Below are 26,637 nucleotides of genomic sequence, written 5' to 3'. Positions count from 1 at the left end.
TACAGGGTTAGAGGAAGTCAGTGCTTGACCCAAGGTTGCAGGTCAGCTAATTGTTTTCCAATTCCCTCCACCAGTGGTCTTTTTACGAGTTTCTTTTGGTAAGAATCTTACAGTCAGTTAGAATGAAAATCCTCTCCATCATCATTACTTAGATTTCTTTCAGGCTATTCTTAAATAATTCGGGTAGACTTTTATGTTTGCTTAAGTGCAGTATGTTTGCATTGTTACTGAGAGTGCGTTTAATTTTTCCAAAGGGTAATTGAATTATTCTGAAGTTGAATGCATGGTTTATGCACAGCAATATATTAGCTTGTAAGTTGGCAATTGAGGGAGTCACTAAGAATAAAACATTTCCTGCAAGCATCATAGTATTTTGGTAGCTTAAAATGTGAATTTTGATCACAGACATCCTTTGTAGACAATAGATTTAATTGGTCGTATCTGACAGGTATACCCAGATGCCAGGCCATTTGAGAAGTAAATGCGTATCAAAGTGAGTTTGGCCTAATTAAATTATCCAGGGGACATAAGTGTGTAGGTGCTGATGCTGTTATTACAGATTGCCTACACTAGGAGGTGTAAACGGTGAGTTATTCTGGGAATATTTCTTTGGAAACCATTTTGTGAATTAGCAAATAATTTCCAATGCCCATACATTAAGAAACAATAGGCTTCAATATTCTAAGAGTCATGTTTCTTCCCAAAGTGAAACATTTTTACTTGAAATAAACATCATGCTTTAAAACACTTCTTTCAATGCGTAGATAGGATTATTTTAGGTAGTTATGTCGAATGTGTCCCTCTTTTATGTATTTTCTTAATGGAAAAGGAAAGAAGTGTATCTTATAGTTCTTGTACATCCATCCCTACTTGCATCAGGATATCCCTGGTATAACATTTTATTTTAATAACTATACTTTCCTGTTTTTTTTTTTTTAATTTTTTTTTTTTTCAACGTTGATTTATTTTTGGGACAGAGAGAGACAGAGCATGAACGGGGGAGGGGCAGAGAGAGAGGGAGACACAGAATCGGAAACAGGCTCCAGGCTCTGAGCCATCAGCCCAGAGCCTGACGTGGGGCTCGAACTCACGGAATGCGAGATCGTGACCTGGCTGAAGTCGGACGCTTAACCGACTGCGCCACCCAGGCGCCCCTACTTTCCTGTTTTTGATCAGTGATCAGTTTATAACCTAGTTTTGTTTATTTTCTTTCCTATTGGCTCTTTCTCTGGCACTGCTATTTACCCAGGTTTTTTGGCTTTCGTGTAGGTATTTTCTCCTTGAGATCAATTAATATTGATGATTTTTAAGTATCTTAAGATTTAAGACAGAAGAGAAGGATGTACTTCACCTGGGGAAAAAAAGTAAAAGAGAAACCTGGAAGAGCAAGGAGACTTTGTGGAAAAATGGATTATAAACATGTAGTCATTTATTATGGCGAGTCCTGGGGCAATATGGTAGGAAATTTCGTTTATGGTCTTGCCACGACCTGGATGATCTTTGGTAGTAAACAAGTTCTTTTTGTTGAGTCTCCAGGCCTCTGTAGTCCCCTCAGTGGTAGTGGGCATGATGAGAGTTAAGCAAAGATACAGCCAAAAGTGTCACTTTGTGTGTAGAATGATGAGTTTTTGAGAGAGCATATCACTCTTAAAAATGGTTTCATTCCACTAACTTAAAGAATTTAGAGCATTTAGAAATAACCAATGGCTGGATTTATATGCATTTCAGAGTTCATACTTTGAACATTTTCAGGATTTAGATGGGGAAATTAAGAGTACATTATCTTTTGTCTCCTTGTTGCTGTTGTTTATATTTTTGTCAAAAATATACCATTTAAGTGCGACATGCCATTTAAATGGGACAACACACTTTGTAGTTTCAAATTCTGTCATGTAGAGTAGTATTTTTCTGATTAAAGAAATATAATGGCGCAGTTATGTCCTTGGAGGCCTTAATCTAGGTTAGAGGCCTTGGTGTGAATGCACATAAGTGGCACTTACATACAGTAAAATGAAATGTTAAGCCAAGATATGAGAGGTCTTTTTTTCAGGTACATTACAGACAAAGCATTTTAGCCGTGGCTGTTATTGATGGGAGCCAGTTCATCTAGACATTTTTCATATCAACTTGCTGATCCTTAGACAGTAGCTTCATGGTACTCCATGTGGACTTTATCTAGTGTTCTGCATAAATATTTTTATTATATTTAAAATTGTGGCCAGTTAAATCCATGCTTGTTGGGATTAGTCACCTTAAATTGATGAGCCAGAACTGTTTTTAGCCCATCTCTTTGAAAGAGTAAGCCCTAAAACGTTGATTTTGCACTGATTCCATCTTCCGCAAGTTCCATGCAAAAGTAAAAATATGGTCTTACTTTATAAGTGTGGATGTTCTTCACGTATCAGATATATTCCTTCTCATCTACCTACTATATTTACTATAATCTTTGGGGTAAATATTTACCCATCTTTTGCTCTAAAAATAGGTACTTAACAGCATTTGTGGAGATCCAGCAGAACAACAGTAATCAATTTGATCTGGCCTCTAAAACAGGTGCCATTTTGATAAATGGTCCAATTAAGCTGAGATTTCAGGTAGGAAGGCGATGGAGTTAATGTGTTGGCACCTGTAGGGGCCATGGTTGCACAAGTACAGATGTTACAATGAGGTAAAGGTGGCACCTTATTAAGTCAGTTAAGTCTCCAAGTTTTGCATTTCCCATCATTTGATCAAAATATCTCTGTGCTGGGGCACCACTGGCTTCAACTTTCATCTATTCACAGTGTTTCAGAAAGCAAGGTAGGTGTGGAAGTCCCAGCTCTTTTAGGTCATTTTTTACTGATCCCTATCCTGCAGTGAGAGACTAGTGCATAAAAATGATTAATTAGACAAGAAGCCTCATTGTTTCCAATCCATGATTCATATTCCTTCTGCACAACATGGGTGTAAACTGCTGGAAAGAAAGCTTTTTTTTTTATGTCTTCTTGCATTAATTTCAGTGTAGATTGTCTAGGTAAAGACTGTGCAGGATGCCCTCACTGGTTACTGCTTCCTGTCTAGAAAGACTCTCAGAGCAAAATGATACAGGGACATGACCTTCTCTCTTGAATTCATGATGCTTTGTGATCTCTCAGTATCAGATTATGTCATGGACAGTTCTGCAAGTGGATTCTCCAATAGCAGATTTGTGATTCTTTCTTTATTTTTTTACCTACTTACTCAATTTGAAGAGTTTTCTTTTTTCTTTTTGTGGGGGAAGTATTTTGGGTGAATATTTCAATAATCTTGGTGAACTTAATTCAATCGCTTCAACTTTCTAATGCAGAGATCAGCAAACTTTCTGTAAAGGATTTAAGAGTAAATATTTCAGGCTTTGTGGGCCAGATGGTCTCCATTGCAACTACTTAACTCTGCAGTAGGGACATGAAAGCAGCCACAGACAACACACACATGAATAAATGTGGCTGTGTTTGTATATAACTGTATAGAGACTGAAAAAATATTTAAATGTTTATTGATTTTTGAGAGAGAGAGAGAGAGAGAGAGGGAGAGAGAGAGAGAGAGGGGCAGAGTGCAGGTGAAGAAGGGGCAGAGAGAGAGAGGGAGACACAGAATGTGAAGCAGGCTCCAGACTCTGAGCTGTCAGCATGGAGCCCTATGTGGAGCTAGAACCCACGAAATGTGAGATCATGACCTGAACTGAAGTTGGACGCTTAACCAACTGAGCCACCGACATGCCCTGAGACTGAAATTTGAATTAAATATAATTTCCACATGCCATGAATATCCTTCTTCTTTTAATTTTTCCCAACCAATTAGAAATGTAAAAAATATTCTTCGCTCCAGGGCCATAGAATAATAAGCAGTGGGCTGGTGTTGGCCAGTGGGCCACAGTTTGCTAAACCCCATTTAATGCATTTCATGAAATTCTGTGCTACATAATTAGTGCTGTGTTTAGTGCTAGAGAAGACACACAGAAAATATTAAGTGTTGTCTCTGCCTTCAGGAACTTTTAATTCAGATGGAGAAAAGGTTGACTGCATAAAGACATCATATTATAAACCAGAATGTAATTAAATGCTAAAACCTGACCCATACTAGTTCTCTAGCTAGCTCAGGAAGAAGGAACAGGGACCAGGGAGAGGGAGGGATGAACTTATTTCTAATAGCTCTGGATGCCAAGATCACAGTGCTGTCAGATTCACTTTCTGATGAGGGGCTTTTTCTTGGCTTGTAGACAATCATCTTCTCAGTGTCCTCACATGGCATAGAGAAAGAGAGAGAGAGACAGACAGTGACAGGGAGAAATATATCTCTTATCTTCCTATAAGGTCATTAATCCCATCACTAGGGCCCTACCCTATGACTTTATCTACATCTAATTACCTCTCTAAGACCCCATCTTCGAATACCATCATACTGGGGGGCTAGGGCTTCAACATATGAATTTGCAGGGGAGGGACAGTTCAGTACATAACAGCTGGGTACTAGGAATATAAATAATAGAATAGAACATAATCACAGACTTCTTTTGGGTCATCACCTCATGGGGAGAATCCATTTAGGCTCTTAGTACCATGAAATGATAAGTGCTAAAATAAAGGGACATATAATTTGCAGGAGAGGTGCTTACTTCTATTTGGGGGCTCAGGCAAGGAAATGATTCAAAGAGGGGGCAACATTTGGGTTGATCTCAAATGATGAGTATGAATTAACCAGGTGAGACAGAAGAGTCTCAGCAGCAGGGGCAGAGTTGGGAAAGCGTGAGGCATATTCAGGAAATGCAAGTAACTCAGCATGGCTAGAGCATAAGAAGAACATGTTGGATTGGTAGGAAAAGAGTCTAGGAAGTTATCAGAGCTTAGGATTTTGAAAGGTCTTTCATGTCCTATTGAGGAGTTTGAACTTTACCCTATGAGTAATAGTGAGTTATTGAAGGACCCTGAGTGGAGTAGGGATATGACAAGATTGATCATCTCTTTAGGCACAGTGTATAAGATGGATTGGAGTGGGCATAAGGCTAAGGTAGGGAAACAAAATAAGAATCCATTGTTTTGATCCATATGAAGTGATGCAAAGTTAAACAGACCAGGAGAGCGAGAATGAAGAGGGTAGCAGGAAGGGATTCAGGAGTCTTAGAAAAGTCTCAAAGTACTGGTTTGGAAACTATATAGATGATGTGCTCATCAGTACCCCATCAGATGTGGATCAGTGGATTGATTTGGTGGTAAAGAAGGTAAATTCAGTTTTTGGAGACATTGAATGTGGGGTTCCAAGTGTAATTGTCCAGCCGTCTGGATGAAATAAGGGTCTGGAGATGTAGACTTTGGAAATCAATCAGCATGAAGTTGTAGTTGAAGCATTTAGACATGAGAAAGTGTGCAGGGAGGGTGGGTCATGTAGAACATGAGGTCCAAGGATTGAAATTGGCTGGAGGCCAACCTCCCCGGGAAGAGGAGAGGAACTTCATGGAAGCCAAAGGAAGATAGGGTGGGGACAGTAGAAGTGGAAGCATGAGTGTAGGTGTCTTTCAAGAGACAGAATTAAAGAGAATGACAAAGTGGACCTTAGAGGGGGACTCAAGGTCATGAGAAGCTTTGTAAAAGGCAGGTAGTATCTGAGCATGTTCATAGGCTAAGAAAATGGAGCCCATCAGAAGTGAAGACTGATATGTTCCTGACAGTGCAGAGAAAGGAGAAAATGCCTGGAGCAAGATGCCAAAGGGGTTAGGAGGGAGAGGAGGGCTTACCTTGGATAAGAGGGGAATCCAGTATGAACAGCAAGAGATGAAGGTCCTTGTGGTGATTGACGGACTTAGAGTTTGAAGATCAAGAAACTGAGGGAGCTCCCACCTCATGACCTACATCTCCTTTTTTTTTTTAAACGTTTATTTTTGAGACAGAGAGAGACAGAGCATGAACGGGGGAGGGTCAGAGAGAGGGAGACACAAAATCCGAAACAGGCTCCAGGCTCTGAGCTGTCAGCACAGAGCCCGACGCGGGGCTCGAACTCACAGACCGCGAGATCATGACCTGAGCCGAAGTCAGCCGCTTAACCGACTGAGCCACCCAGGCTCCCCTACATCTCCTTTTGAAAGAAAGTGGTAAGGCTACCTATGTCAGGTGAGGGGGAAAAGGTGGTGTAAAGAATAAGGTGGAAGTAACTAATTAGGAGATTCAACTGTCCAATGAAGCTCTCATAATTTCTGTAGTGTGTGTGTGTGTGTGTGTGTTTTGGGAGAGGAATTGGAGAAAAGGGCAAGTGGGGCCCAGGCTGTGCTTGTCAACCGTTAATGTACTTGTCGATCATTTGGGGATCTTGTTAATATGGACATTTTGATTCATTAGGTCTAGGGTAGGGCTTCACATCCTGAATTTCTTACAACTTGCTAAGTCCCAAGTGATGCTGATGTTATGTGCCATATCACCAAACTTTGAGTACAAGAAACTAGGGCATTTTCTAGAAGCTGTTGTATATACTGTTTTTACTTAAATTGTATGTTCATATGGGGGAAGGCTTTGATGAAGAGTGCTGATAGACAAAAAGAGGGGTTAAGGACTTCTGAAGCTAGCATTGGCCCCTGGACTGACCATCATAAAGGGCAAATAAAAGCTGTTTTCTCCCCTAAAGTTAGAAATCAAAACATTGATGGTACCAGCATGAATGATTGTGTGCTGTTTCCAGCAGTGTTTGTGTTCTTGGGAATAAGTGGGGTATACATAGATAGTTGGACTGAAGGGGGATGTGCTAAGACCCTTGAAGAGATATGCCATGTTGTTCTGTTCTTGATTTGGGAAAAGGTAGAGCGTGTAGCCCGAGGAGGGAGGCTTAAGGTGTAGGAGTGAGAAAACGGGATGTCAGGAGGTTGTGTTGTGAAAGAGTGAGTTCACAGTCTAAGATGATGGAGGGCAGGTAACCCAGGAGGTGACAGTGGCTTGGAGCAGGTTGCTAAGGAAGTGTTTGGATGGATGGCAGAGTTGAGGACTGGAGAAGGACAGATGCCAAATCTCTCATCCACTGTGAGAGTGATCATAGGATCATTATTGCCAGGGAAGGGAAATGTTGAGGATGGGATAGACGGATGCCATGACCCCCTGAAAAATGTGATAATGAGTGGAAAAATAATGGTTTAGAAATGCAGAGAAAATGCTATGCATTGTGTATGGGGTGTGCAAGGGTGAGCAGTCTCCTCTAGAGAGGGCTACAGGGGATAATGAATCCTTAGGAAAGCAGGATCTAGATAGGGTAGGAAAAAATGTGATCATTCTGAGAAGAGCTTGAGTATATATGGGTGGAGTTGAATGGAGAATGGGCACGGGCAGGCCTGTTTCCAGAGAGCTCAGAGGACACGACTGAAGGGGATTGGCTATAGAAAGGGCCAGGAGGAAAGGAAGAGCAATGGGAGAAATGGTTGGTACCTAAGGCGATCACTCTTGGCAGTGGTGAAAGATGATAGCAAGGAGAAGGGCAGAGATGTTGTTGGCTGGTCTTGGGTTCTGGCTGAGGCTTGGGTAAAAGAGTTTTGAGAAGGGTATTGGCAAACCTGTTCCGAGGGTGGATGTGTTGGGGATGTAGGCCCAGTATCTTTCATTTGGCGTGTAGTCTTGTCAGCCAAAAAAAACAGGTCTGCTTATTTTATGCATACCAAATAAGAAGATGTTGAAGGATTCATTCCATAATTTTGATAAGCATGTTATACATTCTTTTTGAATGACAGTATAGAGCCATTGCTTGATTGATACATCTGTTTTCCCTTATTAAAACATTGGATTTTTTTTTAAGATAATGCATTTTCCTCTAATTGTGGTGTGGAAATATTTGTTTCCTACAAATTAGAAAATAGTAGAATGAAGTTCTAAGTTCCTTCCCTAAGTGGGACCATATCAGGCTATCAAGAGTAGAATTTCCATCCAGAAAAAGGCCCTTTTCTTTTGAAGCTATATAACACATCACATGCAAAGAGACTTGTCCTGTCTATCAGAATGGGAAGGATATTAAAATATTGTAATATTGGTTTTTTGTTCTTTTTATTCCTTTAGTTTTGTGTAGTAACTATTACTGTCCTATTGAAAGCGATAGCCAGTGGGAAATGTAATTTTGAACTCGACAAATATAGAACATTCATTTTATTATAGAGGGTTTGAAATACCTAAGAAAGAAACTATAGTTTGAAGAGCTCCAGCAAAATAAATCTGAAATGGAAAGAGATACAGTCATGAGGACTGGAAAAGATACCTAATAAATCAAAATGAAACCTGTTATGAGGAAGAGGGAAAACACAGTAGGAAATTGGGAAAATAATAAGAGATAATGAAACACAATAGAAAAATATGAAATGATAGCGATTTGTGTTTGCCTGGAAGCTTTAATCCAGAAATTAAATTTGATAGGAGTAGAGGATTAGAGGAGGTTGGGAGGCAAGCTGATAATGACTTGGTTGTAGGAGGTGAGGGATGGGGTCTGGGCAAGTCTGTAAATAGGCAGTAAAGATTGTGAAGGAATTTAAATTTAATCCAGGGAGCTTTGGGGTAATTTTGTGTAAAGGACTGACATGGTCAGATGGCAGCAGGGAAGATAATTAGCATTCAGGATGCAGGAGCAGAAAGAAAGGCATCTTAAGGGAAGTGTGTGCAGTGAATGTTGTTACCTGCTGCATGTTGGAGCTGGCACGCCTTGGCACGTCAGCACATCCAGGTTCTGGAAGGGAGGCTGACCTTTGAACAAGACCTTTTCTTTTGGGTCCTTTTCTATCATCTATTAAAAAGACAGAAAGAAAGAAAGGAAACAAAGAATATACCCAGGCTTGGCAAGGTCCAAGGAAAATCTTAGATGCTACTTTTATAAGCTTTTTTGGAAGATAATAGGATGCTATGTCTCAAAAATGTTAAAGTCATCCATTTCCTATGACTAACTAATACTTCTTCAAGGCATTTATATTTGGTAATATTTGCAAAGATTTATGCCCATGGATCCTCATTATAGCATTATTTATAATATCCCAAATTTGGAAAACACCTAGACATATAACAGTAGCACCTTACTTAAATAAATTTCAGCTGATTTATCCAATGTCATATAATGCATTTATTAAGATCATGTTTGTTGGATAAGAATATCTAATGTTGGGAAATCTTTGTGATACATTGCTAAGTGGAAAATCAGTTTCATGAATAGTTTATACAATATGGGAAAAAATATATGTCTGAATGTATGGGTGGATGCTGGATATTCTCTCATTACTTTTTTAACAGCTTAATTAATTAATTAATTAATTTTTAATTTTATTTTTTAAAATTTATATCCAAATTAGCATATAGTGAAACAATGATTTCAGGAGTAGATTCCTTAATGCCCCTTACCCATTTAGCCCATCTCCCCTCCCACAACCCCTCCAGCAACCCTCAGTTTGTTCTCCATATTTATGAGTCTCTTCTGTTTTGTCCCCCTCCCTGTTTTTATATTATTTTTGTTTCCCTTCCCTTATGTTCATCTGTTTTGTCTCTTAAAGTCCTCATATGAGTGAAGTCATATCATTTTTGTCTTTCTCTAATTTCACTTAGCATAATACCCTCCAGTTCTATCCACATAGTTGCAGATGGCAAGATTTCATTCTTTTTGATTGCCGAGTAATACTCCATTGTATATATATATACCACATCTTCTTTATCCATTCATCCATCGATGGACATTTGGGCTCTTTCCCTACTTTGGCTATTGTTGATAGTGCTGCTATAAACATGGGGGTGCATGTGTCCCTTTGAAACAGCACACCTGTATCCCGTGGAGAAATGCCTAGTAGTGCAATTGCTGGGTCATAGGGTAGTTCTATATTTAATTTTTTGAGGAACCTCCATACTGTTTTCCAGAGTGGCTGCACCAGCTTGCATTCCCACCAACAATGCAGAAGCGATCCTCTTTCTCTGCATCCTCGCCAACATCTGTTGTTGCCTGAGTTGTTAATGTTAGCCATTCTGACCGGTGTGAGGTGGTATCTCAGTGTGGTTTTGATTTGTATTTCCCTGATGATGAGTGATGTTGAGCATTTTTTCACGTGTCAGTTGGCCATCTGCATGTCTTCTTTGGAAACGTGTCTCTTCATGTCTTTTGCCCATTTCTTCACTGGATTATTTGTTTTTTTGGGTGTTGAGTTTGGTAAGTTCTTTATAGATTTTGGATACTAACCCTTTATCTGATATGTCATTTGCAAATATCTTCTCCCATTCTGTCGGTTGCCTTTTAGTTTTGCTGATTGTTTCCTTCACTGTGCAAAAGCTTTTTATTTTGATGAGGTCCCAGTAGTTAATTTTTGCTTTTGTTTCCCTTGCCTCCGGAGACGTGTTGAGTTAAAAGATGTTGCTGTGGCCAAGATCAAAGAGGTTTTTGTCTGCTTTCTTCTCGAGGACTTTGATGGCTTCCTGTCTTACATTGAGGTCTTTCATCCATTTTGAGTTTTCTTTTTTTTATTTGTTTTTTTAATGTTTATTTTTGAGAAGGAGAGAGAGACAGTGCGTGAACAGGGGAGGGGCAGAGAAAGAGGGAGACACAGAATCTGAAGCCCGCTCCAGGGTCTGAGCTGTCAGCACAAAGCCTGATGTGGGACTTGAACTCATGAACGGTGAGATCATGACCCGAGCCGAAGTTGGATGCCTAACCGACTGAGCCACCCAGGCGCCCCTTTTATTGAGTTTATTTTTGTGTATGGTGTGAAAAAGTGGTCCAGGTTCATTCTTCTGCATGTCGCTGTCCAGTTTTCCCAGCACCACTTGCTGAAGAGACTGTGTTTATTCCACTGGATATTCTTTCCTGCTTTGTCAAAGATTAGTTGGCCATACGTTTGTGGGTCCATTTCTGAGTTCTCTATTCTGTTCCATTGATCTGAGTGTCTGTTCTTGTGCCAATATTCTCTCATTATTTATGGTTACTTATAGAAAAATATATACTTCATAACTATCTGGAATTCTGCCTTATATGAGGCCCTGTGACTGAGCTGCAAGATGACAAGGATTTGTACTATGCAGAGTAGGCAGTCAACTGGTATTTGAAAATAGGCCCCATCAAACAGAAACTTTTTCTACTTATAGCCCGAGTGCTGCAAGTACAGTACAGGCTGCTTTGGGGCCAAACACAGAGTCAGGAAAGAGAAGGCCATGGTTCCAGCAGAAGTATGATGGGATCATCCTTCATGGCATAAAACTGTTTCTATCCAAAAGACCAATAAAAAAAATTTCAGTGAAATGTAGAAAATAAATTTAAAAATTATGGGGGTGCCTGGGTGGCTTAGTCGGTTATGCGTCTGACTTCAGCTCAGGTCATGATCTCACGGTCTCTTAGTTTGGGCCCCGCATTGGGCTCTGTGCTGTCATGACAGCTCAGAGCCTGGAACCTGCTTCAGATTCTGGGCCTCCCTCTCTCTCTGCCTCTCTCTCTCAAAAAAATAAACATTAAAAAACAAAAAAGCTATGGAGAGGCATGGTTTTTTCCCTTGTTTTCTCTTACTCTTTTTCAGACCAGTACTTCTCCTTCCCTACATCAAAAACCCCTGATCCTTTGAGTTTTCCAAGATTATAGCACCTTCACCCTCAAATCCCTATAGATGATCTTCTGGTCATATTTCTTCACTCATTGAAGATTTTAGCTCCCGTTTGCATAGTATTAGTGCCCTGAACCCTGTCGTTATTCTCCTCTCAGTGACTCTAACACCCATCCACGATTCCAGCTTGGCTCCTCTACCTTCTGAATCATCTTGTCTACTGCCCCATCCCCCAGCCCATTCCCACTGTCCATTCATCACCTGAAGCACCCTCTCTTCATTTTTCTCCCTACCCGGCTCAGATTCCATGGTTGTCCACTGTAGTAGCGCCATTGAAAAATCCCTCAACTTCTCTTACTTTTCTTCCTCTGTTATTTATTTCTAGAACAATTCTGACACTGAATCTGTCATTTACTATCTCCTTGCCAGCACCCAAGCAGCTAACTATTCCTAGAGAAAAAAAACACAAGAGGGCTGCCTGGTTTAATTTTAAATGCATGATCACAAATCTCAAAACTGCTATCCTACCATATTTCTCTAGTGGACTCACTTTCCCACCTCCTGTAATGACTGTTTCCTAACATCCGCTCTCCTCAGATCTCTCAGACTTCTTCTTCCCACTTATCTTGCAGCTAGAGTGACCTTGTTTCTTATGTCATTGAGAAGATAGAAGCCATCAGGAAGATATTTATTTGTCTTCTCATTACCAAATCTGCAAACCCACTTGCATTATTATTCTTCCCTCTTAGTACAACAGGGGAACTATCCCTCTTCCTCCTATCCAAGCCCATTGTTGGATTCCATTCCAACTTTTCTGTCTTCTCTCACTTCCTTCTCTCACTTATCCCTTCTCGCTGCATCACTGATCTCTTTGTCACTACCAGGCCCTTGTGTAAAAACAGACTTAAAATCTCTGGCCCCATATTTCTCTCTAACATTTGCTCCATTCCTGTTTTCTTAGTAATCCCCCTGCTTGGAAAGTCATCTACATGTGCTGATGCTTTACTTCTAATCTTGTTTTTAACCCCAACACTCAGTTGGAACTGCTCTTGTCAAGGTGGCAAATGACCTTCATATGGCCTAAATCAGTGGCCACAGTTTTGCTCTTTTTGTCCTCAGACTTGACTCAGCACTAGACTCAGTGGACCACTCCTTTCTTGAAATGTGATCTCCTTTGGCTTCTTCAACCTCAGACTCTCTTATTTTATTCTTCTTTCACTTCATGGTTTTTCACTACTCTGTCTCAGAATTTTGGTGTTTCTGTCAGCTAAACCCGAACCTTCCTCCCATGACTCCCAATCCCATATTTTCTCTCTGACAGGTCTCCTGCTCTACCCATGAATCTCAGATGATCTCCCAGCTGCCATGTTGACAGTTGATTGCCTTATGGGCTTGTCAGGCTTATTTCCAAAAATGGAAACTTCGATTCCATCCTCCACATCTCTTCCTGTTTTAGTCTTCCTCATCTCAGTAAACACTACCACCATCTACCCAGTTGTTTGAGAAAAAACACTGAGGGTTAGCCTTAATTCATCCATTTCACCTCTCACATCCAGTTTGCTACCAAAATCTATAGCTTTTAGCTCCTGTATATCTCTAAACCTTCTACTCCTGTCCGTTTCTATCATTAACATTCAAAGCCAAGCCACATGGCCCCTTACTTGGACTACCACTGAAGCCCTCTCAGTTTCCTTGCTCTAGTCTTGTCACCTTTTATCCATTCTTCAGCCCAAAGTGCCTTTTTTAAAAAAGTTAAATCTGATTTTGCCATTTAGACGCACTGTGGATTCCTTACAACAGCCTGCGAGGCTCATTTTTTTTTTTTAATTTGCTTTTTTATTTTTATTGTTTAAAAATTTAATTTCAGTATATTTAACAATGTAGTGATTTAACAATTCTATATATTTCTCAGTGCTTATCATGCTAAGTTTACTCTTAATCTCCATCACCTATTTCGCCTATACCCCCACTCACTTGCCCTCTGGCAGCAACCAGTTCTCTATAGTGAAGACTCATCTATAAGGCTCTTTTGTTTATCATTCTATTTATGCCTTTATCCCCTTTGCTCCTGACATGTCATTCTTTAGGTCTCAGATTAAATGTAATTAATTCTAAGAGGCTTTCCTCAACCTCCTGATAAAAAAGTAGATCTTCTCTCCGTTATTATTCTCTCACTCAGAACTATTTTATTATTTATTTATTTAGTTAGTTTTTAGTTTTTTTAAATGTTTATGTATTTTTGAGAGAGAGAGAGAGAGACAGACAGACAGAATGTGAGCAGGGGAAGAGCAGAGAGAGAGAGAGAGGGAGACACAGAATCCTAAGCAGGCTCCAGGCTCTGAGCTGTCAGCACAGAGCCTGACGCGGGGCTCAAACTCATAAACTGTGAGGTCATGAGCTGAGCAGAAGCCGGACGCTTAACTGACTGAGCCACCCAGGTGCCCCTCTAGCTCAAAACCATTTTTGTTTTATTTACAACATTTATGATCTCGAATTACGTATATTTATGTGTTTATTGTGTCTCCTCTGCTAGGCTGGAGGCCCCTTAGGTCAAAGTTCAAGTCTCCTCTGATTACTGTTTTACCCCAGTACCTACCACAGTGCTTATGCATAGTAGATAGTGTGTTTTCTTTTTTTTTTTAATTTTTTTTTAATTTTTTTTTCAATGTTTATTTTTGGGACAGAGAGAGACAGAGCATGAACGGGGGAGGGGCAGAGAGAGAGGGAGACACAGAATCAGAAACAGGCTCCAGGCTCTGAGCCATCAGCCCAGAGCCTGACGCGGGGCTCGAACTCACGGACCGCGAGATCGTGACCTGGCTGAAGTCGGACGCTTAACCGACTGCGCCACCCAGGCGCCCCGATAGTGTGTTTTCAATAGATGTTTGTGAAATGAATGAACAGATGAATATTTGGCAAGTGTTGATATTATTTGGTGCTGATGCGAAGAGAAAGGATAAAAATGATCTGGGTTGTAAGATGATTATCGTGGTGCCTGGGTGACACAGAGTAAGAGGTAAGGATTGGCCGCACAATATGGAGAAATGGAAAATACAACAGCAAAATTTAGAACTTGACAAATGACAAAATGATTGTATCTTTGTGGGAATGAGGAAATAGGGCAGTGGAAAGGGCTGAGGAAAGAATACTGGGAGCTCAGTATTTTCTACCTTTTGTGGGAGATCTTATATTTAAAAAAAAAATCTCTTCAGGCAACCTGACTCAAAATTAAAATTTATGAATTATTCAGGGTAGAATACAGAGTAGAAACCACCGAGATATTAAAGTTAAGAAAGTGTGGAGATACTGGTTCCTCAGTATTTATATTCGTACAGGTGAGTACATGAACGCATACCATGGAAATGGTTAATAAGAAGGTTAATTATTTTCATGACTGATGCTTATTGATTGTCCAAGAATTCCCTTGTGATTGTCTTATGCCTTAGAGTGTTGATATGGGAGATATCTCTTCATCTGGCTACACAAATGAAGTCAATCACTTAGCAGCAGTTGGCTTATCATATTGCACTACTTCATATGAAAGATGCTACCCATAAAGGCAATTGTAATGGGTGGTTTAATAAGGCAAACACTGTTACAGAATACAGCTTAACTGTGTTCATAGCAAAGACAGTAATTTTTGCACTGCGCTCATTTGTTTTATTAAAGCCAATTATACATTTGTTTTTGCTAATTTTTACTGTACAAAAGAAATTTGAAATACTTAATAGCCAATTACTATGAGCATGCAGATAAAAATAATGAATGTTATCACACAAAGAGTTTATATGTAAGAGGCAAGGCAAACACAAATATGGTGTATGGAAATTTGTCAGAAATTAATAATAACTTCTATTTTAAGCCTCTTCAGAACATTCGAGGAATGAGAACCTTTAAATCAACATAATTCCTACCTGGATCCATGTAGGTGACTGATGTGATTCTATCTAAATGGAATGTTGGTACAGGCTATAGTGTCCTTTCAAAAGAGCTGGCTTTTTCCTTAATAGTGCCTTTGACACAGTAGACAAACAAACTCTTGGTGCTTAGGTCTCTATGTTTAGTTGCTTTGGAGTATTTGATGCTTTTTTTTAAAAAGGTTTTTTTAAGGTTTATTTATTATAGAGAGACAGAGCAAGGGCATGGGAGGGGCAGACACAGAATCCAAAGCAGGCTCCAGGCTCTGAGCTGTCAGCACAGTGCCTGACGTGGGGCTCGAACTCACAAATCTCGAGATCATGACCTGAGCCAAAGTTGGACACCCAACCGACTGCACCACCCAGGTGCCCCTGGAGTATTTGATGCTTTTATGAGTCATCAGGAAGGAATTCTGGACTTGCTTTCAAGGGATAATGGAAATTGATATATTTCAAGCAAATTTTGTGCTAGAGAATGGTAAATATACTGATAATAAAATTTTGATTATGTACTGATAAGAATTTTTTTATTCAGCAACTATTCATTTGTGTGACATTTACAATATTTCAGTTTCAGTACTAGGAATAGAAGACAGATATGTTCCTTGCAGTATAAAGTTGATTGTCTTTGGGTGAAATGAAGCATTAAACAGGTTGCTCCAGTGTCATGTGATATGTGCTGTGATAGAGGAATTAAGAGTACCACAGGGGCATTTATCTGTGAGGTTCTAACCTATTATAGGAATCAGGGGAAGTCTTCCTGGAGGTAATAACAGTTAAACTAAGGCTTTATTTAAGAAGAAGTTAGGCAACGTGGACAGAGGAAAGAACATGTATGTATGTAGGAGGGAAGGAAGGAAAATGGAATGAAGTCCAGATTGGCTGGAGCTTAGAGTGATAAGAAAAGTTGCAGAAATATGCCCAGAAGGGCTGAGACCAGATTCGGATTGCCTTGTGAGTCATGATAAAGAATTTGTACTTTATCCTAAATGCTGGGGCAACACTAAAGATTTTAAAGAGAGTCAGAACATGATCCAATTTCATTTTATCATTTTAACCACTCTAGCTGAAGTGTGGAGAATGGGTAGGAAGGAAATAAGACTGGATACAGGGAGATGAGTGAATGAGGACGTTAAAATGGCATTCCAGGCAAGAAAGTATGGGCAAGGGCAGGGGGGTAGAGACAAGTGGATAGATTCAGGAAATATTTATGAGTTAGGATGGTCAATAGGTTGCTAGATAGGTGGTTCTGAATCTCAGGAGAGTGGACTGACCTGATGTATGTTTGACAGTTATCAGCACTTAGACGTTTTGTAATTGATGTCATGGAAATCAGTGAAAGGACTATAGCCATGGTCTTCAAATTGAGGTACATGTACTTCTGGGAGTACATAAAGACTCAAAAGTTTATGTGGGCATGCAAATAATTTTAAGGGAATCCAATTGCTAGGTTTCCAACTTTCATAAGTTGTTTTTCTTTTTTTTTTTTTTTTTTTTTTAATTTTTTTTTCAACGTTTTTTATTTATTTTTGGGACAGAGAGAAACAGAGCATGAACGGGGGAGGGGCAGAGAGAGAGGGAGACACAGCATCAGAAACAGGCTCCAGGCTCCGAGCCATCAGCCCAGAGCCCGACGCGGGGCTCGAACTCACGGACCGCGAGATCGTGACCTGGCCGAAGTCGGACGCTTAACCGACTGCGCCACCCAGGTGCCCCTCATAAGTTGTTTTTCTAAGATCAGTATTCCTGAGGATCCTTCTGTGGTCAAGCAGATTCTTCTTCCCCACACCTCCTTTCACAGAGTTCGTTTCCTGTTTACAAAAGAAGGGCAGACCTGCAGTTTGTTCTTTCTTGATGTGGTGCTTCTGTGGGCCCCACACAAAAGTGGTGGCATTTATACAGAGAGAGTGAATGACCCAAATGGGGGTAATATATCCTTTTGTAACTTGGGTACATTCTGTTTTGTTTGTTCGTTTGTTTGTTTTTGCATACCATGAAATGAAAAGAATGCTATTTGATTTTTAGCATATAACTCAGAAGGAGTTAAGTAATTGTGTGACATTCTCATAATAAAACTCTTTATTTCTGTCTACCTAGTATTTAGGAAATGTTTCAGGCACAAAAAATGAAAACAGGAGTAAACCTGATGCAGAACATTGTTTCATTCTGGCAGTAAGTTATATTATCCATGAACCCATAAACTAATTGAAAAAAATGAAAACCATCTTAATTAATTAATAGTTCTGTATAAATTACATTTTATATAATTAATAAATATCTATCAAATATAAAATATGTTACATTGTGTTTATTAATTGGATATAATGGTAATTTAATGAGAACTCAATCCAGAAGAAAAATGTTATCACTTAGAAACTTATGGTCCCAGGCAATTAAAAAAAATCAAATATATCAACATATTTTTTTTTTAGAGATGTAGGATAAGGTGATCAATAAAAGACTTCTAAACATAAAATATATTACACTGGGTGGAAATTTTGTTGGAGAAGCAAAACAGAATTATGAGTTCTAAGAGAAAAAGGAATGATGTAATATTTTTTAATGTAAAAGAAGAGCTTGTTCATGTATTTTTTAACTAGATGAAGGTGGGAATGAAATCTCTATAATGATCTCACATATCTTAAACATTTGACATGTTTAAAAGAATGAAATAATGGTAATATTTTCAAATGGTGTTACAATATTTATAAAATGGAGGGAATTGTATCCTTCGCCAATGATATCCTATATGAGGTTGTATGGTAATTTTTGGATGTTAACTTGAAAGTGTTAGTGGGGTGTTTCAAAATCATTTTAGTGAGTATATTGAGAACACAAGTTTGAGGACCTCTGGTCTTGGGAGAGAAGTAGGCTGAAGTGAGAAAAGGGCATAGGTTCAGTCCCCAGAAGCATTGTTATTCAAGGATCCTTCTCCCTTCACCAGCATACAAGGAAGGGAAGCAAGAAGTGTTTCTGGAGGTAAGTTTGAAGGTTGTCTCTATGGGGCTGGAGATTAGACCATCCATGATAGGGCAGGAAGGGTGGGGGAGGATGGCCAAAGAGAGTGTAATGTTTGGGGTGGCTGTTGTGGAGAGTGGGAGCTTCAGCTGATGGTTGAAAAGCTGGTCTCAAGGTTGGCTGACCTTGACCCTAAAGTGATACCAATCTGTTTGGTATGTGATATTCTTCAAGCACACTTGGCAAAAAATTCTTAAAGTCAGAAGATAACTTGGCATTATGAGAAATACTAGACATTACACAATGTTAAGGTACTGTGGAAAATAATCAAAGGCAGAGATGATAAGTCATTTATGCAAGGTTACCTTTGGCAGATAGAATCTCAGCTTCTCACTTTTTTCACTGAAGATTTTGTAAACTCACTTTGTACTTCTTTATGGTATCTCTTATAGTGAGTTTGCTTATAAAGTGCATCAGAAGTGAGAGGAGAAGTTAGAAAAAGAATATATGTGTACCCCTCTGCCTGACCCCGAAACATGGTCTCTACCCAAATATCCAACCCTCCAAATGCACTTCCTGGACAATGTCCCCTCTGCCCGTAGAATTTTACATTCCAGTTCTTGCCTGAAACATGCCTCCCTCCTAATTCTACCTTGTTCAAGTCCTCTGGATCCTTTAAAGGCCAGCCCCTCCCTGAATTTTCCCAATTACACTTGTATTTATCATCTGTACCAGCCCTATCCAGGAGGAAAAGAATACAAACCACAAATGCGGGCTGCATATGTAATTCTTGTTTTTCACTGAGATACATTGACAAAACTAAAAAGAAACCATTGAAATTCATTTTAATATATCTCATTTAACCCAGTCTATTCAAGATATTGTAACTTCAATGTGTAATAAATACAAACATTATTAATGAGATATTTTATATATTTTTAGATAAGTATTCAAAATCAAGTGTGTATTTTACATTTATAGCACATCTCAGTTTGGACTAGTCACATTTCAAGTGCTAATAGCCATATATGTAGCTAGTGGCTACCATATTGGAAAGGGAAATTTATATGGCAAATACTAGTACTAAAAATTCCATTTTTATTTCCCGAGTATTTCTTGAGTGTTTTGTTTTGTTTTGTTTTGTCTTGCTTTTTTTTTTTTTTTTTTTTTTAAGCAGACTGTATGATTCTTAAGGGCAAGGATCATATTTGAAACTTCTTTGACATTGTTAAGGTGATATGCTCAATGCTGTGGCTGAATAGGAATATGGATATGCTATGGCTGGCTCAATGTTCAGTCATAGTAAGATAAAACAATCTACTACATTGGTTGAATTATTTTGACTAATGAAACTTAATTGTTAAACCACCTTGACAATACCAATCTGTTGACTGACCCTTGGGGAATAGGATAGCTCTTTTTGGAACAACAAAGCTGTCAGGGTTTTAAATAATTGACAAGTTGGCCAATGGTTGCTGCTCCTGTCAGTAGGCCATTATTTAAATTTGTAAGCATCCTGGGGGTGGGACTGTGGTGTCTTTTCAGCTACATCCGGCCACAACGGCTTTTATTTTAAGTATGAACATGTTTGCACACAAATTAATAGTTCTTTGGAAGGTATTAGATGCTCTTTAAAAGAAATTATGAGTTTAAATGTTCCCTGGGGTGTTTGTAGAGTTGGTTAATATTATCACACTTATATTTGAGTTACCTGAGAACCTAGATTGAAAATAAATTGGCATAGCTGCACCAACTAGTCCCTTAGAAACTTTTCACTTTTTTTTTGGGGGGGGGCAGGAATGAGGGGGTTGCCTAGCTGCTGAAAATGTCATTATGTCTTTCTGATAAGCCTTTATGTAGAGAGCTGTGGCCTTCAGGATAAACAAATGGAAAAGGGACCCTTGAGAATCTTAATTTGTTCAAATTAAAATGAACATAGGAAGATAATAAAGCTGTTTTAAAAAGCTATTCTGAACTTTAGCACAGTATTTTAACCATTCCTTTGGGGAAATTATATCACCCTTACATGCAGGGTCAATGAAAACACAGTAATTATTCAGAGTTGTAGGATTTTCTTTTTAAGTTTCCACCATCGTGAATGCAATGATAGGAATTCAGTAGTGCAAATTCTGGAACAGCAGCCCTATGGCATTAGAAAATCTCCAGGGTGTCTTGTGGAGGGAGGAGAGTTGACAAAGTGATTACTTTGTTCTAATGACTTTATGCTAAAATAAATTTATCATATCAAAATCAGTTTTGTAATAGAAATCCTTGTATCAGTTGCAGAATGGAGGTCTTTTGCATGAAAGGGGAATTTTTTTTTTCTGTAATTATGACCACTATGTTAAAGCAATCAAGAGAGTGTGCTAATTCACTTCTAACTGATGCAATTGATTTCCTAAAAAGCTTTATGGGAACAGGCGATGTCATTGTGATGAATCAGAAATGCTTAATCCTATCACCATACAAAGCAAATTGGGTTGTTATGCATTCCATCTATTTTGGTATTAATCAAAGGGGAAAAAAAAACATATTCTTCCTCCAGTTCTAGGTAATTTACAGATGGAAAGAGGATTATGTAAGCTAGTTTTAAACTTTCACCATAGATATAGAATTGAAATTTGAAGCCTCTGGTGTAATTATTGAGGTTCATTCCACTAGGGAGTGAAGTCTATGGGCGGCTCATAATGGAAGTTGGCCAAATATGATGCATTTTGTACATAGGTAATGAACTGTTGTCAGTTTCTCTCAAGGGGAAACAGGATATATTGCATTTTCTTTTTTTTTTTTTTTAAATTTTTTTTTTTTCAATGTTTATTTATTTTTGGGACAGAGAGAGACAGAGCATGAACGGGGGAGGGTCAGAGAGAGAGGGAGACACAGAATCGGAAACAGGCTCCAGGCTCTGAGCCATCAGCCCAGAGCCCGACGCGGGGCTCGAACTCACGGACCGCGAGATCGTGACCTGGCTGAAGTCGGACGCTTAACCGACTGCGCCACCCAGGCAACCCTGCATTTTCTTTTTAAGTTAGGTGTAACTGTGTTTGAATATAAAATTGTTGTGACTGCTATTAAAGTTAATACCTATTAACTTTAAATGTTATTCACTTGTCTATGCTAGGAAGTCACAGCATGTGTTGAATATTACTTTTAATCTCTTCCAGCAATAGTGAAATCTTACTGCATAACCCCCTTAGATGAATATGATCAGCTACAATGGCACTAATTTTGTGTGCTATTGCTAAATCATCTCAGATGATCAAAATCAGGCTTTCAGGGAGGATTTGGAATCAACATGTGATGTTGCAAACAATGAGGTTATTCTTGGGCTCCCTAGAGTATGTCTCTTCAGTCATCATGTCTACTTTGGACCTTGCTACTTATACAAGATTCAGAGAATTGAGTCAGAGAAGAGTGTGAATGTTATGGCATTAAGACCGCAACCTCAGGGTCTCCAATAGATGTAACTCAATTATTTTTCTCTTTCAAGGCTTTCAACAATTCAAGGTAATAGCTGTCAGTTCAGAATCCTCACTTAGCTCTTGGTTTCCATTTGCTCATAGGTTCCAACTAATTTGGGGGGACCTTGCAGAGGCCAAGGCATGCGGGTCCACACTGGTGCTCTCTCTGGTCTCTTATGTGTTGGTCCTTAGAGATTGCTAGAGACCTTCCTTGTTCTGATGATGAGGTCTGCAGGATCTCGCACAGCGCTGCCTCCTCACCCATGTGGTGCTCCTGAGCTTTTGGGGGTACCTACACCCATGCAAACTATCGTAGCCTCTTGGTAGCATTGGGACATAGCATATTCTTCTTCCAAGTAAGTTTCTTGCCTATGCGAGGTCCTTGGCTTTTTAGGTGCAAAAGTAAAGAATTTGCCTCTTTGGTTCTTCTCTGAAATAGAAACCCCCAAATGTCTACCTGTCTCCTAGACTGCAGTAATCTGGGAGTGAGGGAGTGTCCTGGGAGAATAGGAAATATACAGGGAAAAATTAGTTAATATGTTACATCATTGATATGTTAAAAGCATTATTCTCTACAAGATCAAACAAACTGAATTGGGGGGGGGATTCAGGGGGGAGAATGTTAGAAAAGATGGGATGCCTGGGTAGCTCAGTCAGTTGAGCATCTGACTCTTGATTTCAGCTCAGGTCATGATCTCATTGTTCATGAGTTCAAGCCCTGCATTGGGCTCTGTGCTGATAGCATGGAGCCTGATTGGGATTCTCTCTCCCTCTCTCTGCCCCTCCCCTGCTCATGTGCATATGGCGCATGTGCTCTCTCTCTCAAAATAAATAAATGAACATTAAATAAAAGAGTAGGGTTGGTCAGTTTGAGTAAAAGAAAGGTATCTAAGATACTAATTTTGTCTGTATTTATACTAAATATATATGTACTAATTATGTATATAATGAAATAGTTATATATGTATATATATATAATGAAATAGTTACATGTTTAGTTATATATGTATATATATATAATGAAATAGTTATATGTTTAACTAATATACAAATAAAATACGTGATAATTATATATGTGTATACACACACACACACACACAAAATAATAATACATACATATGTGGATGGCTGTTCAGTTTGACTTGAGCTAACCAGTTAGGTACTTACTGCTAGAGCAGTGTCATACCTGTAAAGACCAGTAATTTAGTCCAGTAATTTATTTTAACAATTAGGAAATGGGGACCCATAACTAGTATGATGTCACACAGCAAATGTAGTGGACCAGAATGTGAAACCAGGTCCTCTGACTTGCTCAGAATTCTTTGTTCATTTCTTCCCAGCTTGCCTGAGAATGATATTGTTATGCAATTGAAGAGAATTAGGTTAACTATCAGGATGAACTTTTTGATGCTAATAGGTCGAAACATTGAAATACATTATCAAGGACATTTGCAGTGGTTATTTTAAAAAAATGGTTAGGCAGCTACCTTTTTGCTCTGGCCTGGAGGCAGTCCTTGTGGAATCAGGGAAGATATGGCTTATTGAAGTCGATTTTTAGATTGCATGATTTTAAGGCAGATACTTCAAAAAAGGTTTACAAATATAGACTTGATTGAAATATTTACCACAGAAACTGCCCCTGTAGAATGTACTGTTATTTCCTTGTTTGTGTATGTGTGTGTGCGTGTGCGTGTGCATGTGCGTGTGTGTGTGTGTGTGTGTGTGTGTGTGTGTGTGTGTGTGTAGGGAATATCAGTTTGCCCTTTCAAGCAAATGTAAGGATTTTTCGAGATGTTTAAAAACAGAAGAGTGAAATTGTCTTCAGATCCCTAGAGGAGATTGGATTGCATAGAACTTTGGCTTCTTCCTTGAGATGGAATGGATTTCTGTTGGGAGAGGATTTGTAACTTTATGGGCCAGATAGTGTAAAAGATGTGACGGGTTTCAAAAATAATTTTTCAGTGGACTATTTCTTGGGAATAGTAATTGATTTCGCCTAGTATCTGCTGAAAACAAACCTGGAAGGCTGTGTTGCATTAAAAAAAAGAAAAGGTTAAAGCGAAGTATTCATGTTTTTGTGTGGATATGTAGAGATTTAGACACATTTTAGAGAGATTATTTTGTATTTCATTTCTCCCTGATGGAGAGAGCAACATTTTAGAAAGCCAATCAGACATTTCCTTTTCCTATGGCAATATTAAAAGTCTTAGCTTTCAGGGTGTCTGGGTGGCTCAGTCAATTGAACGTCTGACTCTCAGCTCAAGTCATGATCAGGTTGTGGGTGCCATGCTGTACATGAGATCCCCAGAACTTATTATTCATCTAATAAATCGGGAGTCTGTACCCTTTGACCAACATCTTCCCATTCCCCTACCCCCCTGCCCCTGCCAACCACCATTCTACTGTTCCTATGAGTTTGGCTTTTTCCGATTCTATATATAAGTGAGACCGTACAGTGTTTTCCTTTCACTTAGTATATTTCACTTAGCATAATTAGAAATGTTATTTCACTTAGCATAATGCCCTCACGTTCATCCATGTTGTTGCAAATGGCAAGATTTCCTTTCTTTTTCATGGTGGAACAACATTCTGATGTGTGTGTGTGTGTGTGTGTGTGTGTGTGTGTGCGCGCGTGCGCGCGTGCATGGGCGTGTGATTTTCTCTATCCATTCATCTATAACAGAGGCTATTTTTAACATGAGAATCTAAAGTACATATTTTTATTGAATTTGAGAATCTCAAGTACATACTGCATACTACAGCTTCATATTTTAGTATATTCAACTAATCTGAGGGAACTTTTAATTTTATGTATCTCTTAAGGTTATAATAATAAGGTGAGTTGTGTTTCCAATATACCTTCCAGCTAAGTTCTCACTCTGTGTCAACTCTGTAACATTAATTCCTTAGAGACAGAAACTAAAATTTGAATTTAATTTAGAATTAATTTAATGTGGGAATATATTAACATTAATATATTAAGATAATGTGAGAATAATTCCCTATAGGTTGTTTTTCTTTGAAAGTATACAGGTGTATGTAAACCCTCATTATTCAAATATTTACCATAAGGATTTATAGACACTTTTATACTAAATACACAGTGTGAATCAGCAATTTACCATAATCAATATGCATGTGTGTGTATGTAACAAAAAAGTTTGTTGCTATTGAACTCAGTCAAGAGGATATGGAGTGAGTGGGATACTAGCTTCAGTAAGCCTGTACTCAGGTTGTTTGAAAGTGTTTGCATAGTCACTGATCTTCCTCATGCTTTTCCCTGAACATTCGGCCCTTCCTACATCTCAGTTCCTTTATGCCATGATCTGGGAGCACTTCCAACATGGAATCTGGGACCTTTAGTATCTCTAACATGTTATCTCATGGTTTACTTACATTACGTATATGTTCCTTGCATGTGTAAAAGGAAAATAATTTTCCCACTTGATACTGTTAGGAAGGATTCCCTGTGTACTGTGCACAAACATACCCTCCACATGCTTCCTTAGGTGTTAAAGAATTAGATACTTGGTGTTTCAAATGATTTAATTTATGTCATTCAGAAGTTGATTTGGATTGCTATCTAGATGTTTACAGGTGTTTTACTGGTACTTGGGGGAACTGGATGTATGTTTGGATGGATTTGGAACATACTAATTTTCCCCATTAAAATAATAGAGTGATAGTGTCCCACCACTTGAAAATTACTATGTGACGTACTTTCAGAAACGAATTGAATTCAGTTGAAGGATGCCTATCTTTCTTCTCTGAGCACATGCACATATAATTCCTGTAGTAGCTGATACTAGTGAAGTTAGCCTGAAAACTTATGCATGACTAACCCTCATATTTGCCATCGAGTGTAAACAATGTGGCCAGCTGTTCTATCAACCGATGCACTTATAACTTTGTGCATCTCTTGACAGTTTTCTCATTTGCTGGCTCGGAGTCCTCTGCATGTCCTTCCAAAGGGTCTTTGTCCTCAGGTCTTCTCTTTCCTCCCTCTCCTGAACTGAAAGAAATTTTTGTTCTCCTTCCTATGCCAAACTCTTCATCTCAAACCCTGCTCTCTCTTTCATCCTCCTGTCCCTCATTTTCAACTAGCTGCTTTTCTACATTTGTGTCCTAGTGCTACTTCAAATGTCACAGAGCAGGGAGGGCCCCAGAAATCCATCTGGGGAGGCCATGGGCTTTGCCTAGGAAAATGGCCTGTAAGCCAATCGATGCTACAAATTGGGACCCTGAGAAAAAAAAGGTTGGCAGAAACAAGGTAAGAAAAGGTAGCTGAATCACCCTGGATACATGGTCACCAGAGATTTGTGGTTAGAAGGGAAGGAGGGAAAAGGAGTAGGAGGAGAGAGGAGGGAGAGGGAAGGGAGCGAGTGACCAGAAAACTTAGAGAGAAGTGGAAACAGAGTAGGCAGAAAAGGCTAACGGACTTTGTAAGGTCAGGTTGGTTTGATAGTCAGATTTGGAATGTTGCTATTTTTTGTAAGATAGATGTCTTCCTCTCTCCAGTACAATCTGCTATATTCACAACAGCCTTCAATGGGTGAATTTTTCCACGTCATATCTAGAAACATATTAGAACAGAGCAGGATTATTCACAACAGCCAAATGTTGGAAGCAGTCCAGATGTCCATCAACAGATGAACAGATAAACAAAATGTGGTGTATCCATACAGTGGAATATTACTCAGCCTTATAAAGGAACGAACTTCTTATACATGTCACGTGATAAATCTTGAGGACATTATACTAAGTGAAAGAA

The 26,637-nt window shown here is 39.1% G+C and overlaps 1 protein-coding gene across 1 annotated transcript in view; it reads left to right on the top strand.

Moving 5' to 3' along the window:
• The window catches only part of HS6ST3 (heparan sulfate 6-O-sulfotransferase 3), a 674,043-nt gene that overhangs the window by 126,679 nt on the left and 520,727 nt on the right, over positions 1-26,637 (top strand). The window lies entirely within an intron of this gene.

The sequence above is a fragment of the Puma concolor genome, chromosome A1 (assembly GCF_028749965.1).
Source record: "Puma concolor isolate L17-30 chromosome A1, mPumCon1.1.hap2, whole genome shotgun sequence".
In the NCBI taxonomy this organism is placed as follows: domain Eukaryota; kingdom Metazoa; phylum Chordata; class Mammalia; order Carnivora; family Felidae; genus Puma; species Puma concolor.
The sequence above is the reverse complement of the archived record's forward strand: the minus strand, read 5'-3'. Positions and strand labels throughout refer to the sequence as shown.